Source organism: Rattus norvegicus, chromosome 8 (assembly GCF_021556685.1).
Source record: "Rattus norvegicus strain SHRSP/BbbUtx chromosome 8, alternate assembly SHRSP_T2T, whole genome shotgun sequence".
Lineage (NCBI taxonomy): Eukaryota > Metazoa > Chordata > Mammalia > Rodentia > Muridae > Rattus > Rattus norvegicus.
In genome coordinates, this window is record NC_141541.1 from 105,983,880 (window position 1) to 106,010,229 (window position 26,350).

The 26,350-nt window shown below is 43.3% G+C and overlaps 1 protein-coding gene and 1 pseudogene across 1 annotated transcript in view; both read right to left on the reverse strand.

Moving 5' to 3' along the window:
- Clstn2 (calsyntenin 2) overlaps positions 1-26,350 on the reverse strand; it is a 609,459-nt gene that overhangs the window by 164,515 nt on the left and 418,594 nt on the right.
- LOC120094406 (U6 spliceosomal RNA) lies at positions 7,170-7,260 on the reverse strand (annotated as a pseudogene).

The window sequence follows — 26,350 nt, forward strand, 5'->3', positions numbered from 1 at the left end:
ATGGAGATCATCCCCTATGCCCCCTCTGGGATCACACTCCACTCAGTATGGCTAGAATTCATCCCCTTGGTTATGGCCCAGGCTTGGTACTGGAAACCCTTAGCAGGGAAACCAGGGCTCACGCTTGCTACCCAGATGTTCTTGGCTCCCACTGGTACACAGCCAGCAGCCAGCACATGAGGAAGCAGCCTTACTTGCCACTCCATTCCCCAGAATGTGGGTTGGGTTCGTTGGGATTTTCAATTAGCACCAGACATGAAGACAGGAGTAGACTGGGATGTATGTCCCCAAGAGGCTGCTAAAGCTCACAGTCAGCTTTGGTGGATGCCTGTGACCCAGAAACAGAGTTTGCAAGAGAGTTGGCAGACGAGAAGGTGCGATTTAAAATCCTTCCTGACAGATCCCCCCTGTCTGACCTGCTACTCTCCTCTTGGCTAATTTCTGATGCAGAATTATAGTGTCTGTGAGAAAAGTCATGGCTCTCTGGAAAATGGGTATGATACCCCAACAATAAAGAAGCATAGCTTGGTTTACTCCCTTCCCTGTGGCAGCAGCGGAGAGCTTTTGGTCTTTAGGAGGGCCCCCTTAATTCAGAAAGGTTGTGGACCCTTGTCTCATGTAAACCATGTTGATAAAGTACCAGAAACATAGTAGACATGTGTAGTCTGGTTTCCTTTTCTTCAGCAGGATCAGAGCAAACGGCTTTGCAGTTTACTGAGTATCTACTATATGTCATCCAGTGAAGGTACAGTATATGAAAGATAATCTGGAAATCTCTTTCTCTCTCTCTCTCTCTCTCTCTCTCTCTCTCTCTCTCTCTCTCTCTCGTTAGTTTAGTTTTCAAATGAAGCCTTGGCAGAGTGCCCTGGGCTTTATGGGGGGGACATATGGAGACACCAGCGGAGAGAAGACCAGACTGACAAGCAGAAGGAGACGGTATTTTGGATAAAAAAATTTTCCTTTCTAATGAGGCCTGGGTCGTCATGACACCATTTTCATACTTGTGAATACTTCTGGAAACCTTCGGTGTGTGGTGTTGGTCTGGGTGACTTCCTTACCGTGAGTTAAAATACTGCTGAGATACTGGATAAGCCTCCCAGATAGCTCATTGCCCTAGACTTTCTGCTTGGTAATTAAACTGTATAAGAGACAGTAATGCAACAGCGTGCTCTCGGCAAAGAGATGAATCAGGTAAAAGTGGTTTAAAACAGTGTAAAATGTGAAATCACAAATCCCAAATCTAAGCTGGTGATATAAAAATAAAGCTCAAAATAAGCATGGAACACAGTGGGAGAAGTGGATAAAGTATGACCCTGCATAAGGGTGGACGTGAGACACGGGTGGCTTGGAAAGCCGTAAGTCACCAGAGCACAATTAACAGAAAACCGAGAGGGCAGAATGAGCGCTAGAGGAACACAATCTACAAACTACAAAGCTAGCAGAGGCAGGCAATGAAACAAAAGAGAACATGACATGGATCTCATGTGGTCACAGGTGAATGCTTGAAGCTGAGTTCCGGGCACAAACTGCATGGCCTTGCTAGCGGTGTTGGTCATTGCTGGAGCTGGAAGACCTCTCGGTCTTCCCAAGGCAAGAGATCCCAGGGATGTGTGGCAACCCCCCAACGTCAGACAGCAGGACATTTATGCTTTGCTTTTGGGCTCTCTCCTTTAATGGGTGCCTCTCCCCACCCTAGCTCTGTTAGTGTAAAAACCCGCCTCACGTTTCAGGTGGAAATGAGCCAGACCATCTGGTCTCTTTCAGCTCCTTAGCTGCACTTCGTGAGCAGTAAGGAAAAGTGCCGGGGCATGTGCCCATAGTCTGTGGAGTCCAAGAATTAAGATTCAAAGCTGTCATCTTAGATGAGAAGGCGAAAGGCTGAGGATCCAGTCTGTCTAGGAGTCTGCGGTGTGCACGGAGGCTTTGAAGTTAGCCTGCATGGCTACAGGAATGACTGAGGTAAGAGAAGCACAGCCGCCATCTTCCTTGGCTCCATCCTTACCATGGTGGCAAAGAAGGCCTGGGGACTAGCAGTAGGCAGGTCACTAGGAGATGTATATTCATGTAGGGAACTCTCATTATGGTCAGAAAGAGTAGACACATGCCTATGGAAAACTGATCATTTCCCATATGCAAGAGGATAGAATTATTTAGGCTTTCTACTTCTTATGTCAATTTTGACATTTAACTAATGGAAAATTTCTCATGTCACTTGTCTTCAAATTCGTTGTCAAAAGTTATTTGCACTACATCTTATTATCATGTAACACCTGATATCTGCACCTTCTTCACTCTTGTCATGCAGAACGCAGGGATTGGATTAGGTAATATTGTTCAACACCTTTGCACTTTTACAACACAGGTTTTATAACAGTAACCCAGAGGATAAAATTAATAAAATAGCAAAGAAGATATAATAGAAACCCATTAGGGCAGGAAAAATTGAGCTGCCTGCGCATGTTAGGTAGCAACAGGAGAGGACAGCAATGCCTTGCATGACCTGTTAGCAGTTAGCTCTGTCTGGGTTCTCCGTGAAGAGCTATTGGCAGTCTAGGGAGTTTGGGAGGGCATGAGTGGGGATGGCTGAAGCCAAGTCACTGAGAAACTCAGGTTTATTGCCAATCTCAGATTGAAGGCCAGAGGTCAATGATAAGAAAGGGCCAGAGAATCAAGGGCTATGATGTGAAATCTGGGAGGCACACTCCAAAGCCAATGGGGTTTCTGGTGTCTCTGGGAATGCTGTTTTAGAGACAGACCTTTCTGCTGGGGAGGAGAGAGAGAGAGAGAGAGAGAGAGAGAGAGAGAGAGAGAGAGAGAGAGAGAGAGAGAGAGAGAGAGAGAGAGAGAGAGAGATTAGACTGGGACAGGGAGAGGTAGAAAGTGCTAGAAGCTATCTGGGTTCAGAGACTAGGTAAAGTTGAAGAGAAGGGACAGGACCCCAGTTGAAGGAACATGGTTCCTCAGTCTATCAGGAAAGGCTATGGAAAATTCTGGAAGGTATGGAGACCTTGTTTAGCACTATTGTTCTGGCAGAAGGGCCCTTTCCCTCCTGTGGACTGGGAAGATGAGCTCCAGTCTGCTCTCCCAAGAAGTTGCTATGCCTTCCTGATTTATAGCAGACAGGGTCTCATACAGAGCATCTATGCAGGTCTGTGTGATTGCTCCTTGAGCCAGCAGGACTGATTGTCAGTGTCCCTTATAGTTAGAGGACTATTTTCCTCGAGGGCAGTGTTCTGGATGGCTAGCCCGAAATCTGGACGTAAAGAATAATGGGGGGGGGAGATTTGTACTGAAATTTGGTCTCTACTTCTGTTAGATATGGCATGGAGAACAAGAGAGAGAGAGAGAGAGAGAGAGAGAGAGAGAGAGAGAGAGAGAGAGAGTGAGTGACTCAGAATGGCCTTGTCTTAAGCATGCAATGATGCAGAAATCTGATCACTATTTGTTCCGAAATGAAACGGTAAATTCTGGGTGTGTTTCTGCTTCTGGAGATAATTCAGAGAAGTGCATGGGGAAGAGTTCATCTTTCTCTAATGTCTGAGTACAGATTATCTAAAGAATAAGGAGCACCAGAGCTCAGAGGTCCAGTGTAGTCATTTCTTACATTCTCCACAGTGGAATGCCACTATGACCATGTTTGCAAAGGTATGCACTGCTCTTCAGAGTGGATGTTATGCAAACTCACAGCTCTTTTAATTACTGCATGCATTTGGCAAATGCTGGGTTAAAAATCAGGTTTCTTTTTTTTTCTTTCTTTCTTTTTTTTTTTTTTAATTAACTTGAGTATTTCTTATTTACATTTCGAGTGTTATTCCCTTTCCCGGTTTCCGGGCCAACATCCCCCTAATCCCTCCCCCTCCCCTTCTTTATGGGTGTTCCCCTCCCCATCCTCCCCCCATTGCCGCCCTCCCCCCACCAGTCTAGTTCACTGGGGGTTCAGTCTTAGCAGGACCCAGGGCTTCCCCTTCCATTGGTGCTCTTACTAGGATATTCATTGCTACCTATGAGGTCAGAGTCCAGGGTCAGTCCATGTATAGTCTTTAGGTAGTGGCTTAGTCCCTGGAAGCTCTGGTTGCTTGGCATTGTTGTTCATATGGGGTCTCGAGCCCCTTCAAGCTCTTCCAGTTCTTTCTCTGATTCCTTCAACGGGGGTCCTGTTCTCAGTTCAGTGGTTTGCTGCTGGCATTCGCCTCTGTGTTTGCTGTATTCTGGCTGTGTCTCTCAGGAGCGATCTACATCCGGCTCCTGTAGGTCTGCACTTCTTTGCTTCATCCATCTTGTCTAATTGGGTGGCTGTATATGTATGGGCCGCATGTGGGGCAGGCTCTGAATGGGTGTTCCTTCTGTGTCTGTTTTAATCTTTGCCTCTCTATTCCCTGCCAAGGGTATTCTTGTTCCCCTTTTAAAGAAGGAGTGAAGCATTCACATTTTGATCATCCGTCTTGAGTTTCATGTGTTCTAGGCACCTAGGGTAATTCAAGCATTTGGGCTAATAGCCACTTATCAATGAGTGCATACCATGTGTGTTTTTCTGTGATTGGGTTACCTCACTCAGGATGATATTTTCCAGTTCCAACTATTTGCCTACGAATTTCATAAAGTCATTGTTTTTGATAGCTGAGTAATATTCAATTGTGTAGATGTACCACATTTTCTGTATCCATTCCTCTGTTGAAGGGCATCTGGGTTCTTTCCAGCTTCTGGCTATTATAAATAAGGCTGCGATGAACATAGTGGAGCACGTGTCTTTTTTATATGTTGGGGCATCTTATGGGTATATGCCCAAGAGAGGTATAGCTGGATCCTCAGGCAGTTCAATGTCCAATTTTCTGAGGAACCTCCAGACTGATTTCCAGAATGGTTGTACCAGTCTGCAATCCCACCAACAATGGAGGAGTGTTCCTCTTTCTCTACATCCTCGCCAGCATCTGCTGTCACCTGAGTTTTTGATCTTAGCCATTCTCACTGGTGTGAGGTGAAATCTCAGGGTTGTTTTGATTTGCATTTCCCTTATGACTAAAGATGTTGAACATTTCTTTAGGTGTTTCTCAGCCATTCAGCATTCCTCAGCTGTGAATTCTTTGTGTAGCTCTGAACCCCATTTTTAATAGGGTTATTTGTCTCCCTGCGGTCTAACCTCTTGAGTTCTTTGTATATTTTGGATATAAGGCCTCTATCTGTTGTAGGATTGGTAAAGATCTTTTCCCAATCTGTTGGTTGCCGTTTTGCCCTAACCACAATGTCCTTTGCCTTACAGAAGCTTTGCAGTTTTATGAGATCCCATTTGTCGATTCTTGATCTTAGAGCATAAGCCATTGGTGTTTTGTTCAGGACATTTTTTCCAGTGTCCATGTGTTCGAGATGCTGCCCTAGTTTTTCTTCTACTAGTTTGAGTGTATCTGGTTTGATGTGGAGGTCCTTGATCCACTTGGACTTAAGCTTTGTACAGGGTGATAAGCATGGATCGATCTGCATTCTTCTACATGTTGACCTCCAGTTGAACCAGCACCATTTGCTGAAAATGCTATCTTTTTTCCATTTGATGGTTTTGGCTCCTTTGTCAAAAATCAAGTGACCATAGGTGTGTGGGTTCATTTCTGGGTCTTCAATTCTGTTCCATTGGTCTATCTGTCTGTCTCTGTACCAATACCATGCAGTTTTTATCACTATTGCTCTGTAATACTGCTTGAGTTCAGGATAGTGATTCCCCCTGAAGTCCTTTTATTGTTGAGGATAGTTTTAGCTATCCTGGGTTTTTTGTTATTCCAGATGAATTTGCAAATTGTTCTGTCTAACTCTTTGAAGAAATGGATTGGTATTTTGATGGGGATTGCATTGAATCTGTAGATCACTTTTGGTAAAATGGCCATTTTTACTATATTAATCCTGCCAATCCATGAGCATGGGAGATCTTTCCATCTTCTGAGGTCTTCTTCAATTTCTTTCTTCAGAGTCTTGAAGTTCTTATTGTACAAATCTTTTACTTGTTTGGTTAAAGTCACACCGAGGTACTTTACATTATTTGGGTCTATTATGAAGGGTGTCGTTTCCCTAATTTCTTTCTCGGCTTGTTTCTCTTTTGTGTAGAGGAAGACTACTGATTTATTTGAGTTAATTTTATACCCAGCCACTTTGCTGAAGTTGTTTATCAGCTTTAGTAGTTCTCTGGTGGAACTTTTAGGATCACTTAAATATACTATCATATCATCTGCAAATAGTGATATTTTGACTTCTTCTTTTCCGATCTGTATCCCCTTGACCTCCTTTTGTTGTCTGATTGCTCTGGCTAGAACTTCAAGAACTATATTGAATAAGTAGGGAGAGAGTGGGCAGCCTTGTCTAGTCCCTGATTTTAGTGGGATTGCTTCAAGTTTCTCTCCATTTAGTTTAATGTTAGCAACTGGTTTGCTGTATATGGCTTTTACTATGTTTAGGTATGGGCCTTGAATTCCTATTCTTTCCAGGACTTTTATCATGAAGGGGTGTTGAATTTTGTCAAATGCTTTCTCAGCATCTAATGAAATGATCATGTGGTTTTGTTCTTTCAGTTTGTTTATATAATGGATCACGTTGATGGTTTTCCGTATATTAAACCATCCCTGCATGCCTGGGATGAAGCCTACTTGATCATGGTGGATGATTGTTTTGATGTGCTCTTGGATTCGGTTTGCCAGAATTTTGTTGAGTATTTTTGCGTCAATATTCATAAGGGAAATTGGTTTGAAGTTCTCTTTCTTTGTTGGGTCTTTGTGTGGTTTAGGTATAAGAGTAATTGTGGCTTCATGGAAGGAATTCAGTAGTGATCCATCTGTTTCAATTTTGTGGAATAGTTTGGATAATATTGGTATGAGGTCTTCTATGAAGGTCTGATAGAATTCTGCACTAAACCCGTCTGGACCTCGGCTCTTTTTGGTTGGGAGATCTTTAATGACTGCTTCTATTTCCTTAGGAGTTATGGGGTTGTTTAACTGGTTTATCTGTTCCTGATTTAACTTCGGTACCTGGTATCTGTCTAGGAAATTGTCCATTTCCTGCAGATTTTCAAGTTTTGTTGAATATAGGCTTTTATAGTAAGATCTCATGATTTTTTGAATTTCCTCTGAATCTGTAGTTATGTCTCCCTTTTCATTTCTGATTTTGTTAATTTGGACACACTCTCTGTGTCCTCTAAAAATATGGAACGCTTCACAAAGCGCAGGGGCCATGCTAATCTTCTCTGTATCATTCCAATTTTAGTATATGTGCTGCCGAAGCGAGCACTAAAATCAGGTTTCTTAAAGGCAAGACTTTAACATGCTAAATGGTTTTATACATTTCCAAGAGAGCCCATGTTCCCAAACATTCTGGGACCAGCCTTCCTAGAGCAACGACGTAAGGCAGAAGGTGGCCAAATACCCATCTTTCCTGTACATTGACAAAAGGCTTGAGTTCTGAAGGTCACATACAACTCACTTCCCTCTATATCAGAGCATCACTATACAGGGGAATTGTAATGTGTCACTGTTAGTTATATTAAATCCCCTGAAGGCATGAAGGCAGTAAATTGTGCAAGCAAGTTTCTCCAATCTTTTCTATATAGTTCTTCCTTCTTTTTGCCCATGAGTTTGTTCTTATACATTTTTAGCATGCACAAATAATTTGCACTAAGACGCAATGGCTATAGAAGGTTTGCTGAGCTGCCTATGCTTAGAGGCATGTCTTTTAATCAACGGGTTTTTTCCTTTCAGAAAATATGCAATGCTGATGTGGTAGGCACAAGGGATGGAGGCAAAACGTCAGAAACCAAGCCTGCCTGTGAGGTTGAGATGCATCAGGAAGCTTCTCTCTTGGACACTCTGTCATGAAAGCAAATGTACCAAGTACTTTGGAGACAGACAGAGGAGAAGACAGGAAGGGTCTCTATAAGATGACATCTCACTGGGAAGGCCGGGGAGAATGGGACCGAAGTCTTAGAGCAAGACAGCATGCTCAGCTGGGGAGAGCTTTGAGAGACCAGCAGGGTAAAAAGCATAGGATGGCTTTGGCGATAACAGCAGCAGGGAGGTGTAGGTCCCAAGCAGGGAATCTGAGTATCTGGATGAGGGAGCATGGACCCCATCCTGGAGGCTAGAGGAGCTGTGCAGCTGTGGGCAAACACAAGCGTGGGCAAGCAGGTAGAGCTCCAGTTAGGTAAGACTCTGCCATGTCCTTCAGCTCTGGGACTGGTCAGGGCTGGGATGAGCCTCCCTCACATCCATCCAGATCTATGAGTGTAGTCTTGCTCTCCCATGACCCCCACTTATAAACCCCAATGTTACACAGGAGTTACTTGCTTAGTCCCTCTGGCTCTCAGGCTTACCATGAAACTTTGTAATAGGACAAAAACTGTCCAAGAAGAGACAGTTTTGATCAAATATTTCTCAGTATTGTTGAACTATAACTGATTTGTTAGAGATATTCTGGAATTAATGAATGTGTAGCCCTAGGCTACTTCTATAATCTCCCTGAGTTGTGACTGTTCAACTGACATTAGGGATTTCATTTAATTTCCCACTCAGGCTCTCTTCAGAAAGATTGCATGGGGTGATGGATATTTGAGCCTAAGCTGATACTCCATGTGCCCAGACACAAGTGGCCACCCAGGAAACTGTGAGTCATTTGCAGAGGGCTCCAGAGGCACACATTTACATTCCTAATGGAAGTCATTGTGGAGGTAGTTTTTAATTTGTTTGTTTGATTGTTTTTCCAGAGCTGCTATAACAAATTACCACAAACCAAATAGTTTAAACAACGAAATGTGTTGTTTTGTGTTTCTGGATAAAGAGGTACAGATATTGGCAAGGTTGACTCTTCCTTGGAGTTGTAGGAAAAAAAAAAACATGCTACTCCTTTCTTGATGCTTCTTGTGGCTTCTCATAATGTCTGTGTCTCTGTCGTCATCTTCCCATGATCCCTTTCCTGAGTAGAACTGCGTTCACAGATCCCTGCTTTATAAGGGTACCCGTTGTGTTGGATTAGAAGCACAGTAAGTTCTAGGATGACTTCATCTTGACAAATTACACTTGAAATGAGACTGTTCCTCCAGATGGAGGCCATTTCCAGAGATACTTAAAGTTAGGACTTTGGTACATAGGTTTTAGGAGTCACAGGGGGAAGATGACACGGTTCCTAAGAGAACATAAGACACTATGTGAACTCAGAACCTTCATTGCTTTGTAGCCCATATCATGCCAGTGGTAAGGACAGCTTGATGGTGGTAGACATGTGGCATAGTCCCAATTTCTGTTATAGGGGTCCTATTGATATTAAAGATTGACACGCCCTGGGGAAACTAGTTGGTGAATAAAAATGCCTGATGAATGGCTAGTTCTTAGCACAGGATGGACTAGTCCCAATTGTAGCTCACCACTGGCTCTCTTTAATCTTGTGTGCCAGCTGAGTAAGTATTCCCTCTGGCCCTTGGCAGGCTTGTTGCCCCAGCCTTGGAAACCATGTCATCCAGGCCCAACCATCACCCTTAAACTCAGGATCGACTACTTGGCAGCCACAAACCCCTTGTTTCCGAAGCCTGTCAGACCCCTGACTCTGAAAGTGCCTGTCACAACTCCCAGAGGGCACCCTCAGGGCACCTGGAGGGCATCCAACCTCTCACCTGGCTGCTGTTAGGCTTTAGCAGTGTCTGTGCCAGGGGAATTGCTTGTGAAATATGTTGCCTCTGAGAAGTGAGAAAATTCCTGCAGAAGGCGTTTGCCACAATGACAGCAAAAAGGTGTTGTTTTCACTTAGCAGGTGCTTAAACTTTTATGAGACACAAACTTCATGGAAATCACAGGCCTTCAGATGGGTGTTTGATAGACAGAGTCACCTCAACATACACTCCCACAACATCTCTGGAGATGGGTGTAGTATTTTTTTTTTTGTTTGTTTTTTTTTTTTTTTTTGTTTGGGTAGGTCAGGGCGTGCTCTGGGATTCTGATGGAAGAAATGTGCTCCTGGGCCCAGCATGGAACCTGCTAAGAGCCAGGCTGCAGAAATAGCTGTTTAGTACCCAGAAGACAATTCAACCTTGAAATGTGTATTTGTTCTTACAGGCCGAATGGCTGTCTTTTTTTTGCGGCTGTGTGTATTTCTCACTTAAGATAAAATCTAGACCACCTGCCTGAAGGCATGCTGGGTAAATAAAGTTCTCTCCGGCCTGTGGAATTACACTAAGGTTCCTCCCCACCTCACCAGTGACACCATAACCATATCCTAAAACTACCAAAGCAGTGTCAATCAGGTTGTAAGTGTTCCACAGGAATTATCCCTGCCCTTTTCATACATATTCATGAGTTTCTACCAGACAGGTATAACACAGAGTTGGGGGAGGGTATAGACTAAACATAGAGCCATCATGAACCTTTGCCCTGGTGGTGCAGGCAGAGCCCAAGCTTTTGATCTTGGACCACACTCCAAGCCCAGGATTACTGGCCTTCAGAAGACTAAGCTCCTCAGGACTCCTCCCTGTAGGTTGCACGTAAGAAAAACTGAACACGTGACCTCAACACCCCATGGAAGCAATCCTTATTCACACCCAGAATATATACATACTCTCATGTTTTTGTTATCCATGAAGTATAGGTCTATAACAAAAAGTAAACCTCAGAAATAACAGCCGAGGACCTATTGTCTGACCTGCATAGGGCACTCCATAGGGCCATGTGTGTACCTTGGCCAACCTAATGCTCTTCAGTCAGCCATTAGTTCCTGGTGGGAAATTCAGGACCAGGTAGCATTAAGTGAAGTGGTTGAGTAAAAGATGCAAGTTGAAAGCTATGACCGCAGCAACACCCGTGCTGGCTCCAAAACACACAGGGTTCAAGAGCTGTAACTGAACAGGAAACGGGGGTACACGTTGGCAAATCTTCAGAGGTGTTTTGTTTGTTTGTTTTTTGTAGATGTGAAATCTCCTACATTCTAAATGTTGAAAACCAATGAAAACTTAAGCTCTTAAGATACAGTGAAAGCATAGGTAACGTGCAAGTTAGACACCTCAAGTGTTCACGTTCTACTTGAGAGCTCAGAGGACAGTACACACATGGCCTGGGAAGGGCTCAGTCTATACATCCTGTGATGAGTCACATGATGAGCTGATCCCAGTGAGGTCAGAAAGCTGGTGTTCCTCAGTTGCTTGTTAGGCACTGTAAGGAACAAGGTTCATCATGACCCGTGACATGAAATTCTCTCACGCTCCTGAGTCTTGGTCTAAGATGGCTGTTGATGAGTGGCACCCCAGACAATTCGGTGGTAAGCTCTAACAAGTGAAGTGTCTAAGATCTAGTTCACAAAGCCACAAATGATTCTTCCTTGGAACTAAGGGTCCTAGATGTGGCTCGGTCACAAAATTCATTTACTTAAAAACGACTCCTGAACCTCTGCTTCAAGTGCACACTGTGGTACAGAAGAAATAGCTAGCTCAACCACGAGAGGCCACTACCACAGGGAAGAGTAAATAGTAAGTTTAAATGCTGCAATTATGCACAGCAAGGGTGACCAGCTAACCAGGACGCTGCAGGGTGCTTCCTTGTTTTTCTAGCTGCTTTCATTTTAGAGCTGACCCGAACACTGCAAGAAACTGACGATGATGATATTGGATGTTTAAAAAAAAATCTAAAATTTCTACATCAAGTGAGCTAGCAGACTGTGGGTGCTCTGAGAGAAAAGGGGTTAGTACAAAGGTATTTCCGTTATGGTGTTTGCCTACTTCTCCAGCCTAAATACCTACAGTCTTGCTATACCAGTGCCTTGCAGTCCCAACTGGTTTGTTCATGTGATTGCTCCTCTTAGTCTCTGGCTACATGTTGGACACTCAGAACACAGGGCAGGTGCAGGAGAGACGGATAGAGATAAGAAACAGGGTATGGGAAGAGTCAGGGTATAGGCATTACTGTAGACCCTACATGGGCATGAGGAGGTGGCTTCAGATCCCTGAATGGGCATCAGTCCCTGCTTGGCTCTAGTGGGCTGCACCCACTGTAATCTGCAGGCAAAGAAATTGCCAAAGGCTCACTGCCGAGGGTGTGGAGCAGGCATGAAAGGCGAGGAGGACTCTGAGGGGCAAAGAGAGTCCAGGGCACAGCTACCAGTCCTTCAGCATCCCGTCATGCCTCTCATCTGAAGGGGCTCTTTGAGCTACCACCATGTAATTGTCTTTCCTCTATGCTCCTAGAACATAGGGACTGGTTCATGCCCTGTACTCACTGAAGGTGTGTTGTGTACATGTGATGGATATGTGGGTGTATGTGGTTATTCCAAGGGGTTGGTTCCAGTTCTCTCAGAAGGTACCAAACCATACAGGTGCCTAAGTTCTTTACCAGATAGAGGGATCATTCGCTGGTTATATTTTTTTGGTCAACTTGATACAAGTTAGAATCATCTGGGAAAATGGAACCCTAAGTGAGAAAATGCCTCCGTCAAATTGGCTTGTAGGCAAGTAGGGGCACTTTCTTGGTTGATGATTGATGTGGGAGACCCCAGACCGCTGTGGGTGGTGCCACCCCTGCGTATACAGGTATATAAGAAGCCAAGATGAGAAAAGCACAGACAGCAAGTCAGCAAGCAGCACTCTGACATGGCCTCTGCTTCAGTTCCTGCCTCCAGCTTCCTGCCTTGAGTTCCTTCCCTGACTTCCCTCCATGGTGGTCTGTGATTGGGACATTAAAGCCAAATAACCCTTTCTACCTCAAGTTACTCTCAGCCGTGCTGTTTATCATAGCAACAGAAAGCAAACTAGGACAGGCGATACATGCATAAAATCTGCAAACATCTCTACTTTAAATCATTCCATCATTGATTATACTACCTAATACCATGTTAAAAAACTATAGATAAACACTTAAGTCATATTATTTAAGGGATAATAAAAAGGATAAAAAGTCTAGACATGTTCAGTATAGGTACATTTCCCCCTAATATTTTCTATAAGCTGTCATTTGAATCCACACATAAAGAATCAACAGATACAAAGTCAACTTTGTCTTCTTACGTTCCCAGTGACTCCTCAAATTTCAGTAATGAGCCTTATAAAGGAACTGTATTCTAAGCTTCTGGTTTTGATTTTGTGGTCAGAGGGCAGGTTTGTTTCCTTCCTCCATGGTGATATGAAATGGGCCATGCCTGCCTCCCCATGAGCAAGGGCGTTGTGTTACAGGTATGTTTGCTGGGCTTCACTCTGCTCCAGCCTCTGGGAGAGAACTGACAAGGAACGATGAGGGAGCTACCACCATGTAGCACTGCAAAGGCAGCAGCTGAGGCTTGGAGAGTGCTCAGTGCTACAGATATAGAAAGAGGAAGAATCAAGCCGGGAGTCAGGACTTTAGGTATTTGGTGCATTTAAAAATGCTGTCCCACAGTTGTTTAATAAGGCTTCAAGCAATGTTATTGTATATCTACCTAGAATGATATAAAACACAAACATATATATATATGTGTATATATATATACACACACACATACACATGCATACATATATAGCTTAAACAAAGTTATGCCACTTGGGAAGACAATGCTCCCTACAAAAGGTAACATACAAACAAACAAACAAACAACCCCTCCCCACAAAAAATAACCCTCCATAAACCCAGTACCATGCATGGGAAACTTCTGTTCAAGATATTGGCCAGGGTAGTCCAAGTGTCTCCCAAAATGACATAGATGATGGCTGTTGCCCTTGGTTGCCTTGCAGAGGTCAAAGATAAGTTCCTGTTGCTAAAGATACTGCACACTGAGATTCAGATGACTTGAGCTGGATCTAACCTAAAGCCTCTTTCCCAGCCTTAGTATCAGAAAGTATTAGGCAAGCTTTTAGGAGAGGGAGACAATCACAGTCCCATTCAGGTGTGATGGCTGTGAACTACAACAAGCAGCATGGTCAGCCATCTCTACAGGGGTAGCTGGTCTTCGTGGTAACCAACGGCTGTTTAATAGGGCGGCAGGTCTGGTCAACAGGAGGGGAAAATACTGCCTGGTACAAGAAACCTAGCCAACTGCTTGAGAATAGTGTGTTCGTGGATCTCAGAAGAGACTCTTCCCACCTGAGAAGACTGCCTGCCCCACGGTGGGAACAAAACCCTGTTTTTTTATTTGTTTTGTACAAAGCTCAATTTAGTGGGAACATTGGTGAGGGTCCTTTTTTCCCCTTTGGTTTGTATATACTTGGCCCAGGGAGTAGCACTATTAGTGGCCCTGTTAGAGTAGGTGTGGCCTTGTTGGAGTAGGTGTATGACTTTGGGTGCGGACTTTAAGACCCCCACCCTAGCTGCCTGGAAGTCAGTCTTCCACTAGCAGCCTTCAGACATAGATGTAGAACTCTCAGCTCCTCCTGCACCATGCCTGTCTGGAAGCTGTTACCACGGGGTAGTTTTCTACTTACTTGTGAGTTTAAGGACATATTTTAGGATGTATTTAGGAATTATGTTGGTAGAAAATAAAGTGATCATAGTATGTTCTTTCTTTGTTTCTTTTTTTAAAATAAGGACAACATTTAATTGGGGCTGGCTTACAGGTTCAGAGGTTCAGTCGATTATTGTCAAGGTAGAGCACTCCCCCATCATCAATGAAACTTCTCTTTACAACAAATGAGACCATTACAGAAAACCACAACTGACACAGATTAACAGATTGTTGGGAGCCCAGCATCAACAGATATCTTTACTTAAGACTCGGGAGGGAGTGGAATAATCGTAAGAGCCAGAGGACCAGGGAGTCTGCTGTGAGGCTACGTTTTTGAGAAATGGCTGCTTAAACAAATCCTGATCAGCGACAGTATTAGTAGACATGCTAAAACAGATGGGGAGACATTTATGGAGCCCTGCCCACAAAGAACTACAGTTAACTAATGAATGAAAAGAGAAGAAAAATTAGCCTTTCTTAAGGATGAGCCTCCCCCCCCAATTGGTTATCTAACACAAAGTGGTCGATTCTGAAATCATATCCACACAAATAACGGAAATGGGAACAGTAGGTTGTGTTTATTTGTTTATCATCTATGTATGTATGTATGTATGTATGTATGTATGTATGTATGTGTGTATGTATGTATGTATGTATCTATCTATCTATCATCTATCTATTTATTTATGTATCATCTATCTAACAATAATCAAATAAAAAAGTCATCAAATGGAGGAGGATACTTGGAAAGGGTTTGAAGGAAGGGACATGAGAGGGGTTGGAACTGGGGAAGGAAATATGGTATAGAATGATATAATTATATTTTATTTTAATTACATATATGTTATATATGTAATTAAAATAAATGCTACAGAGCCTATGACCTTCACACTTCCACATACAACAAATATGAACACACACTTAGGAAGACAGTGAAAGTGAGGTAGTATCCAAGTTGTATGATTGTAAAGTTCCAGATACATTTCCTGTAGCAGACCTTTTCTCCTTTAGGGTGTCCCCAACTCTGCACCAGTACACCTGTGTGCCATCCAGCCCTAGAATGGGTAGATGAAAATCTCTGTGTGTGTGTGTGTGTGTGTGTGTGTGTATGTGTGTGTGTTTGTGTATGTGTGTTTGTGTGTGTGTATGTTTGTGTTTGTGTTTGTGTGTGTGTGTGTGTGTGTGTGTGTGTGTGTGTGCATATATGTGCCTCTCTCACATTTGGTGGACTTCAGGGCAGGTTGTCATAGACATGTTGTGGAATAAATTTGAAAAGCCTCTTGTAGGTTCATGGAGATTTTTGGCATTTGGAGAATGGAATGGTGCTAAGACAGGGTTTCTCTGTTTAGCCCTGCTGATTTGGAACTCACATCATAAACCAGGCTCGTCTTAAATGCAGAGATCTGCTTGCCTCTGCCTCCTGAGTGCTGAGATGAAAGGTGTGTGCTGTCACACCCAGCCACAAAGTTCATGTTTTCTTAATGCTTTATCCTAAGATAATTTGGAGAAGCTGAGCCAATTTTAGGGGGTGGAGCCTATTACTCTGGTCCCACCCTCTGGCATATTTTCTGTTTCCTGACTGGCTACCACAATATAGCCAGGGTTCTCATTCTCCTTTCAGCAAGGACTGAGCGAACCCCACCACAGGTCTCCCCTGGCACAATAGACTGAGATCCCCTAAAACCTTGAGCCAAAATAAATCCTTCCTCCCTTAAGTTTCATCCATCAGATGCTCTCTCATAGCAATAAGAAAAGCAGTTAATGTGTAAGGGAACCACCATTTCTCCTTGCTGGGCTACCTTACCGTTTCCTAGCTAGTAGAAACACGGTTACACGTGCTGGGGAGGCTTCTAGCTCAGGAAGCATAGGCCTCCTCCTGAGAACCACACTGAGGAAATGTCCTGAGTCTGATCTCCAAATAGGGGGAACACATATTTCTGGGGTTATCCTCTCTTCAACCCCAGGGTATGGGCTTGCATCTGGTGTTCTTTCTACATTTCCCAAACCTATGAGAAATAATTAAGAGTCATCAAAACACTTTGGTTTCAAATATGAAACTGTCTGTTCTCATCTGTCTTGAAAGTCTCAGGGTTTAAGCAGAGCTCCCTAAGTTGCAGGTCCTCAGTGAAGGCGTGCATTCTGGGGCAATGGAAGGAAGGCCAGGGGGTGGATCCAGAAGGGGTGTTCTGACACTGCCTTTACTGCTTGCATGGCTTGCCCTGAGATTTTTACCTCTCGCACAGACTTGTTGTAAGAAACATTATGGCAGCCCCACTGTCCTACTTGGCTGTGGCACACAGATCATATATACACCTTATATATCATAAATATCAGATCATATTTACAAAGGTAAATGGGCTTTGTACATAGAACTGCTTTCTTGTTGATTAACTTCTATAATCGTCTAAGTCACTTCCTATTATGACGGTACTAAAAAGTGTTGGCTTTGGGACCTGGAGAGTGAATGAATGTATCTTATACTCTAAGCTGCTTCTTTGATCACAAGATATGGGGCTGGCTCAAAATGTGCTCTTGGAGATTTAAATCAGGATTTGAAACAAGTATAGGGAAACAGGCTGCAGAGGCACTCGCTGGTGACACACATATTAAGAGCTAGCTGTTCACATGCAAGGTATGGGGAATGCTACTAGAGATTGGGTGTAATTTGTCCCTTTTGATGTGCAGATCTAAGGACCAACTGAGCAAAGTTCCAGTCAGTCAAGTGTCAGGGCCAAACTGAAGCCCACCTAAGGGTTTGTGTTGCTCCTCACTTTTCTATATCAGCTCTTAGAGTGAAACACATGGTCTGCTGCTCTCTAGTTTGTCTGTCCCCAGTTTCCCCTTACCAGAGCACCTCTGCAACACCCAAGGTTGGTTGTTTTACACAGAGGCTTGGAGAGCTTCCCACCATCCTCATAAAGTCCCAAACAACTTTGCTCTTCGGGATGTTTTTCCTTAACATCCCATCAACTGTCAGGCATTTCCACGGTCAGGTGTTCCAGAACCCAAGCCCCCTGCCTACTCCACTGGTATAGGCTGAAGAATCGGACATGTTGTTTTATATATTTTTTCATAACTACACTGGAGAATCATTTACATACTCCAGTATTCATCCATTGCCTGCTATTTTCAGTAAGTTTATAGAGCTGTGCAGTTGTCATAACCCAGCTTTAGAACAATGCCTTCATACCAAAAAGTCCCCTGTGCACATTTATAGTCACATCCCACCCTGGGAAACCGTGGGAGACAGATTGGCTTTCTGGTTCTGTAGATTTGTTATTTCTAGATATCTCATATGGGTGGATTTTATTCAATATCTACTCTCTTGTGATGAACTCATTTTATATGGCTTAAAGTTTTTGTGATTCATTCATCTTTCACTATGCATAAGTAACATCCCTTTTGAGTGCTAAATAGTAGTCCATGGCATGCTATACTATACTTCATTTATCCACCCACCAGCTGAGCTGTTTCCACTTTTAGGCTAGCATATCATCAGAAATATCATTATACTATTCATGTGTAAGCTGGTATGAAGGCATTTGATTCTCAGATCTCATAATTATCCAGGAATGAAATTTTAGGCAACTCCTTATTGCTCAAGACTAAGTAAAGTGGCTCTGCTTCCTCCATTCTCCGAATTATGGGATGCATGAGTGCTATGACTTCTTCCTGTCTTTGCTGACACTACTTCGTATCAGTGGCCTTCCACTATTGTATCCATTCTGGGATCCTGAAGGGCTTGGGGGCTGACTGTTGTTCAAGTTTGCATTTTCTAATGATTGATGATGTTGATAATCATCTCAAATTCTCACTGGGAATCTGAGACCCACGATTCTCAAGAATGTCTATTCAAATCTTTGGCCCTTCTTCAATTTGTGCTGTTTATCCTTTTACTATTGAATTATGGGAACTCTTTATGTAATTTGCATTCAAATTCTTCATCACATGTGTGAAAGAAAAATCTGTGGCTTATTTTTCACATTCTTCATTATCCTCACTCTGTTGAAAACAAACATTGCATTTATTTGGCATGTATATTGAAAAAGAATCACTTTATCACAGCATAGGGGCTTATTTGAAGTCTCATAACTCTGTCCTATTATCTATATTCTTACCTTTGCACTAGAATACCACTGTTCTGATCACTGTAGACTGATGTCAAGTTTTGCAATTATGAATTCTAAGTCTTCCCCTTTGTCCTTTCTTTTCAAACATGGTTTTGGCTGTTCTGGATCCTCCTCATGTTCAAAGTCATCTTGTCAATTTCTGCAAAAACACCTGCTGGGATTTTGCTAGGAATTGCATTGACTCTGGAGATGAATTTGTGAAGAGCCATCATTATAATAACATCGGGTCTTCTAATCTATAAACCATGGCTGTTTCTCCATTGACTTTGATTCTCCTTCTCTTTTCTAAGTCATGTTGTTTATGGATTTCAATGTACAAGTCTTATGCTTCTTTTGCTAAATTTATTCCTAGATATTTAAGTATTTTGCCATTTGAATGTAATTATTTTCTTAACTCTGCTCTAAGATTGTTCATTACTAATGAAAACCCCACATAGTTGACTTTTAAATATTATCTTGATTCTGCAACTTGGCTCAATTTGCTGATTAGTTTTGGTAGAAGTGCATTAATTCTGTGGGTTTGTATCATTTGTCATTTTTGCCTTCTGCTGTCAACTTCACACAAATATGGAGGGGAGTCTCAATTGAGACTTTTGATGGCCTCCATTAGATTGGCTGTGGTATGGCTTCCAGACCATGTCTTGGGTGTTAACTGATGTAGAAGTGCCCAGCCCCAGTGAGTAGTACTGTCCTTAGACATGTGTGCCTGGGCTATAGAAGAAAGGTAACTGAATTGTCCAGGAGCAATCCAGGAAACTGAGTTCCTTCACAGTCTCTGTCTCAGTCTCTGTTCCAGGGTTTAACCTTGATTTCTTGCAAGGGTCTTTCACTGTAAGAGATGGTGGATGATTACAAGCAAATGGTGCTCTCCAGACACAACAGGGCAGTTGCACCTATAAACTCAGAACATTTGTGGCAGTGTGTGCACAAGGCTGTGCCAAAGCCAGGAAGGCTATCCTCGGGCTTACGGCAGATAGAAGGATGTGGTCTTTACCTGCTACTTAATGAGTACCTGAAGGAATAAGGAAATGAAAGAAGGAAGAAAGGATTGAAAAGGAGATAAATCCTCACAAACTAATCTCCAACCACACTTCTAAAATCCTGGGCATATTTCCAGGGTAGGCTGACAGAGAGACGATCAGGAGAGAGGAGGATGTGAAGTCAGTGTCTATCGGAGCTGAGGGCAGCTAGCGTACATTGTCAGTCCTCTCTTAGGCTCTGGCCAAGAAGATATCATTAGAGATGAAACATTGTGCTTCTACTCTCAGAACTTAGCAACATAAGGATATTGTCCCCCTGTAACGACAAGACTCGTGTCTGAGGCTCAGCGCTGTAACAGTGCTCACCCACCTGACCAAAGGTGGAGCCAACCTTCCTTTCAAACAGCTCAACAGATTTGAGACTCTTCTGTGCTTTTGCTGTTCGGAGAAGCTTACATGGGAGTAATTATGCTGTTAGATTATTATAAACAATTAACACCATAGATGGCTTATTGTGAATTAGGAAGAGAATCAAAAGCCCCATTTCCTCCTCTTTTTCTTTTCTTAATGTGAATACACATAATGTTTAGCATCAGTGAAGCCTTGGCTAGCTATCAAAATCATTTTTTTTTGTGCTGACTCAATTAAAATGTAGGGCAGATGAGCTAGTTAGGCATAGAAATGATCTCATTATATGACATACATGGCTGAAGCTTACGCCTGCGCATAAGCTCTTCAAGTGTTTTTCTTCACTCACCCATATAGCTTTTAGTTTTTTCTGTTTTGATTTTGTCAATCAAAATGCAGAGAAAAGGTGACTTAACTGCCATCTGCTCTAAGCCCAGAGCCTAAAGAAAAGGCCACCACAAATGCCAGTAAATCAAGTAGCGTCTCCTGCTTCAGTTGACTGGGCAGAGATGGTGGGTGGCCATGAGGTGATTACAGATTCACAGAGGAGAGCGTTGGACAGTAGACACTTTGCTCTTGGTGTGGATGCCTGGCTGTCAAAAGAAAACTGGACACTAAATCTGCTTTGGAGAGTGCTAGACTATGGCATCCATCTGTCCCTTTGTTTCCCATACCTTGGTGTGTACCACATAGGAATCTGGCTCTTCTCAGGTATGCACTATAGCCTTCTCTACAAAACAACCAGCTGACCCAAATCAGACTTTTCCTCCCAGGACACGCAGCAGGAGAAGCATTCATTAAAAACCACCCTGGCTGTTATCCCACCCTAAATGAGTAAGACCCAACTATGGGAGTCTGGGTTTGGAATGGCGATGGGGACGACAGAGAACAGACTTCTGCAGACACTCCCTGGTGATGATAATGAACTGCCAAGGTTGAGAACAAGAGTAATATGAAATCTAGAAAAATCTCCTGGGTCCCTTCCAGCTCTGTACAGCTCTTGCTTTCAAAGAAGCAAGACATGACCCGCAAAGAAAGGGTCATGGTTTCACATTACACTTCCATGGCTGAAAGGTATCTGGAGAATTTTGCTTTGATAATGCCTTGTGATTTTCATAATCATCAAGGGGCTGATCTTTAAATACTAAGATCAGAGTGAGGCAGGTATTTGAGGCAATATTTTTATGAAAAAATGTCTAAATCAGTAATTATTCCAAAAAGAACACTTCATAGATTTTTCTCAATATTATCATCTATTTAGTCACCTCCAGGGCTCTAACTGCTCCCTACATCCATGCAGTTTCCAGAAAGTTCTCCAAAAAGAGATATAGGAAGTTGGTTATAACCTCAGATATTCTGATAGACCCCAGAGCCAGGTTTCAAAAATTCCAGGCAGAGAAGACCCATCAGTTGGCCACCTCTGACACAGAGAGCAGGCAAAGTCCCAGCCTGCCCAGCAGGCACACTCTGCCAGCTGTCAGCTCTGACGGGGGATCAAAGACAGCTTAACCCGGATGTGACACGAACAGCCTCCCTCAGCATTAGCCTGGCACACGCCATAACGAGGGAAGACACTCTTGCCAGGACATTTCACACTTAACCCCTTGCTGTTGGTTAATGGGCTGTCAGAATTCATACAGGACTGCCTTTCTGCCATGTAATCTGGAAATACATCCTTTCCTCCGAAGTATTAAGTTGTTGCGGCTGGTCAGCTCAGCTCCTGGTTTACCAGCTTACGTGGAGAAATCTGAGCCTCCAGAGTAACCCTGATAACCCTTGGCTATGCTAAAAATGACAGTCCAGTTATGTTCAAATCACAGTCCTCTGTGCCTCTGCAAGAGACAATGAGGGTTTCAAATATCCTAGTTCCTACCCTTCATTCTTTAGGTACCCTGCTAAGGAAGAGCATGATAGAGTCAGCTAAGAGCTCACATCTGCAAGCAACACCCAGCTCCAGCATAGTGATCTTCTCTGCTTTCTCCTAGCACAAGGACTATGTTGGGTTAATGAGTCAGGTAGTTTTTGTTGTTTGTTTTGTTTTATTTTGTTTGTTTGTTTCACTAGATAGCTCTGGCTGTCCTGGAATGCACTATGTAGAGCAGGCTGGCCTTGAACTCACAGAGATCCACCTGCCTCTGCCTCCTTGGATCAAAGGTGTGCACCACTGTACCCGACTTACTGAGTCAAGTGTTTATCTAAGTCTCCCTGTTGAGTTGACCTATTCCTGGGACACCTGGCACAGGCTAAGGCAGAGGAAACTGCCTGGAGGAGGGGTGTGGGTAGAAGCATGGAGGGGCATACAGTAGGCACTCTGTGAGCCAAGGGAGGGGGAGGCAGAATGACTTAGTTGTGCAATAGCCCTGAAAGTGAGGCTTCTTCCTGCTCCATGTGGTGTCTCAAACTTCCATTCTGTTTTTTGAAAACATAGGTGACATGGTGTCATCCAACATAGCAGCCAGGCTCTGGGGTAGAGTGACTTGGAATTTTTAGGTTTGCTGGAGTGGAGTGACTGTGTATATGTCGTCTTCTGGATCTTCCAAGTCCCATTCCAAGATATGGCCTCAGGAGACTGCAGCATTCTGTGTAGTCACCAGATCCTACCATCGATTAGGCTTTTCAGAGTTTGATTAAGATTGTGCTACCCACATGTGCAAGATGCCACATTCACATTCATGGTGTGAGCAGTCAGTCGCTATGCCTGTACCTCACCTGCTTACCCTGGGAGGCTAACACACCTACCTACCCAACCTCTCCAAAGAGCTAGTTTAGCTTTCCACCAGTGGCTAGACTTTTGGGAAATTGTCCTGAGGAGACAGGAAAAGACTAGAACATTCCAGACTGTGGTAACCTCCCCCAAGAGATCTCTGTGCTTCTGGTATGGAGGAATAACACATATGGAACATCTTTCTTCAGGAAATAAAACAAAAAACAAAAGCGCTTTCTGAGAAATGCAAATCTCTTATTTATATACGACTGAATAACAGCAATGCTTCCTTTCTGTGAAACATCTTGACTCACACAGTAGTGTATCTGGACTTCTCATAACTCAGTGAGAGGCAGATAGATCCTCTGCAGACTTCCAGTTCTAGATTTACTTTATCTGTGGAGCCAGGCGTCTTTCTCCCTCTGACCCTTATCACAAGGATCAGATCAGAGCAAGGGAAGGTTCTGGAGGCCTCCTTCATCTTTCAGGTGTCTGCCAAGTAGCAGGAGGCCAGCTGAGGCCATATAGATACACTATAAGGCAGACTTCTTAGCCCTACAGCATGGAAAGACACCTGTTTACCTGGAGGCCACAATGACAGGGATGGTAACGTAGGAAAAGGACAAAGCGAAGTCTCTCGCACAGGGTTGTTAGAATAACACTTTATTTCCATCAAACACAGGTCAACCCCATTCAGGGCTCTCCTCTGCAATCCTAAATCCTTAGTCATGACTACAGCCATCCCACAGGCAGGGCCCCTTGAAGGGCCTTGGGAGATATCTCAGGAAGGGGTCAGGGAAGCCTGTGGGACTAGAAGAGGCTGACTCATCAAAGGAGCTGCCCAGAGTTCTAGAGAACTTATCAAGGTATGTCTAAAGCTAACATGAGTGCAAACATGGTGGTGGGATGCAGGAATTTACATGGCTGTCACAAGGGTGACATGAACTGATGGGCACTACTGACTTAAATGTCACGTGTGTAGAATATCTTTACAACTAATGATAAAGACTTGATAACAGTTTAAATGATGGATATGCTAATTATTCCAAGTTGACCACATGTACACATGAATTAAATATCATATTACACCTCATAAATATGCAAAAATATATATCAATGAGTAGCAGCTGAATATATTCATGGGTTCTGAGAATTTGGACAAGGTAGAGTAGAATTATTCTTCTTAGTACAAATAATTCACTTATCAGGTTCTTTTGATTATTTGAAATAAATTTTTTATGTCAAAGCTTAAAAAGAAGTGTCTAAGACATCTTTAAACACAAAAGATACAGAACTGTACAAAGCTAGAAACATAAAAAGAAGGCCCATTCCCAGTAGTGTGGCTCCTGGGCTATGCAGCTGTGAATGACAGGATCCCACTGAGACACATGCTGCCAAGGTAAGAAATTCTGGGGATCATATACAGGGCTGTCTGGCCTGATCTCTGGCAACAAGAGTGCCCAGAAACTGAACCTCCACTGATTATAAACATGGGGAGGTTGGAATGTTGGAGGTCCAGAGCCCAATTACAATTTAATTTGGGCTGTCTTTAACCCCATGAATAGCCATTCCTTGCCATCCTCTGTGTCAGCCCTAACATCCTATGAAAAACACACAGAAACCTTTCGGAATTACTAACTTAATCAAACCTCAGTTTCCACTGACCAAAAGGCTAAAACTGTCATCAGATAGCAACTGAGGCCTAGAGCTGAGTTTCTCTGCTTTGCTCTGCCTATCTAATGCCTCTACTAATGTATTTGAAAAGTACCTTAATCATGACTTTCTTTCTTCTGTTACGAAACAAACAACTTTATCAAACTGTTACCCTATTGGAACATGGAATTTGGGGTAACCTGTGCTCTCAGGGCACAGTCACTCATATCTAGCTCCAGAGAAAATCCTCCCATAATTATCCCTGCTGATGTGACCATTGTAATTTTGCATCAATACCCCATCTCTTCCGCCTTTGGAAGACCAAAGCCTTGTGCCCAGGTAATTTCCGAATGACAGGAGATATTGTAAAATAAGCCAGCAGATTCCTAAGTTCATCGTATATGACACATGGATGGGAAGGCAACTTCTTAGGCTAAACATTTTCCACTTGGCTTAGCCTTCAGGTCTGCCCTAACTCCATTCTTGTTCAGCATCTCTACAGGCTGATGTGTTCTCAGCACCATGATGTCTGTTACTGAGGATCAGAAAACAATGGTTCCTGACAGAATCTGGGCAAACAGAGAATGGCCCAAAGTGTGTGCATCATTATTCTCTGGGTATTATGTCTGGAAACAAGAGAGAGACACATAACATTGTGTGTTCTTGTCTTACTGGGCAGCTTTAGAGCTACCGGGATGGGGAGAGGTGGGAATATTCCAGGTTATAGTGACCTCTCCCTGCTTCTTGGAACTATGGTGCTTGGTTGATGTTCTAGGAGTTGGGTAGAAAGATGAATTCCCTTGCTCTGAAGGAGATAACTTGTTCCAATTAGGAGAAAAGTCCAATAATAGATAGCATCTTAGATAGCTGCTCTGAGTGAGCACTGGGCAATGCTGACCTGGGCACCAGTGAATAGAACTGCAATGTTTCTCAGAGAATCTTAGCACTTTAATGAATAGGTAGGAATCCTTGTTAATTAGCACATCCATTGTTGAAATGCAGATGAGGCTGCCCACTCCAGCAGCTTCCCCTAAGTACACTAGCTGTGTCCCAGTTAACAAGGCAGTTGTCTCCAGAACTCTTCTTGTTTATTAATTGGTACTAGGGTAAGGGTGAGGAGATTCTTAATAGGAACTGCAGGAAACTAAATCTACCTGGATATATAGGAAAAGACTGAGGTATTTCAGAACAAAGCTTCAAGGGCCGAGGTTGGGGATTTAGCTCAGTGGTAGAGCGCTTGCCTAGTGAGCGCAAGGCCCTGGGTTCGGTTCCCAGCTCCGGAAAAAAAAAAAGAAAAAAAAAAGAAAAAAAAAGCTTCAAGGGCCACTGACCTCAGCTGGGAAGGGATTGATCAAGAATACCCAGCATGCTTCTGGGTCTTGTCACAGGCCTTTTCCAACCAATGACGTGGATTCATCTGGAACCCTGGGACCTCAGTTTGGCTTTGATTGACTATACATGGTAAGGGTTATTTTGTAGTTGAAAGCTACCATTTGATGAGAACTAGGAAATGGATTGTCTCCTTCAATAGTCACAGCACTGCTCCTGCAGGCTGAAGCACTCTCCTTACTCCTGAAGCAGGACAACTAAGGTGGAGAAAAGTTAACTCAGTCCTCTCAGCCTTCCAGGCAAGTTAGAACGAGGTCTGCCTCATGGTCCTGCCCAGGCATACCAGGCAGATACACTTAGGAATGATGGTGGCTCTCTTCCAACTCGTCTCCCTTCTCCAATGGCTAATCCACCAAGACTGGTAACTCAGGATTTTTTTTTCTTGCTTCTAACTTCTAGAACACAATGTCTGAGCTCATACCCCAATATCTTTGCATTTGCTCTTTGCTTCTTTATGCCCATTATGCAAATACATTGAAGGATGATTCTATGCCCCTCATAAGTCATGATACATCAGGACTCTATAGTCTTGAGGTCAAATCTAGACAATCACTTGAATTTTATAAAGTTTTATTTAAACACAGTTTAATGGTGTCTACTGATGTGCTACAGTAGCTTACCTAAATAGTTATGGCAGAGACCCTATGCCCACAATGTTTAAAGTATTTACCATGGTG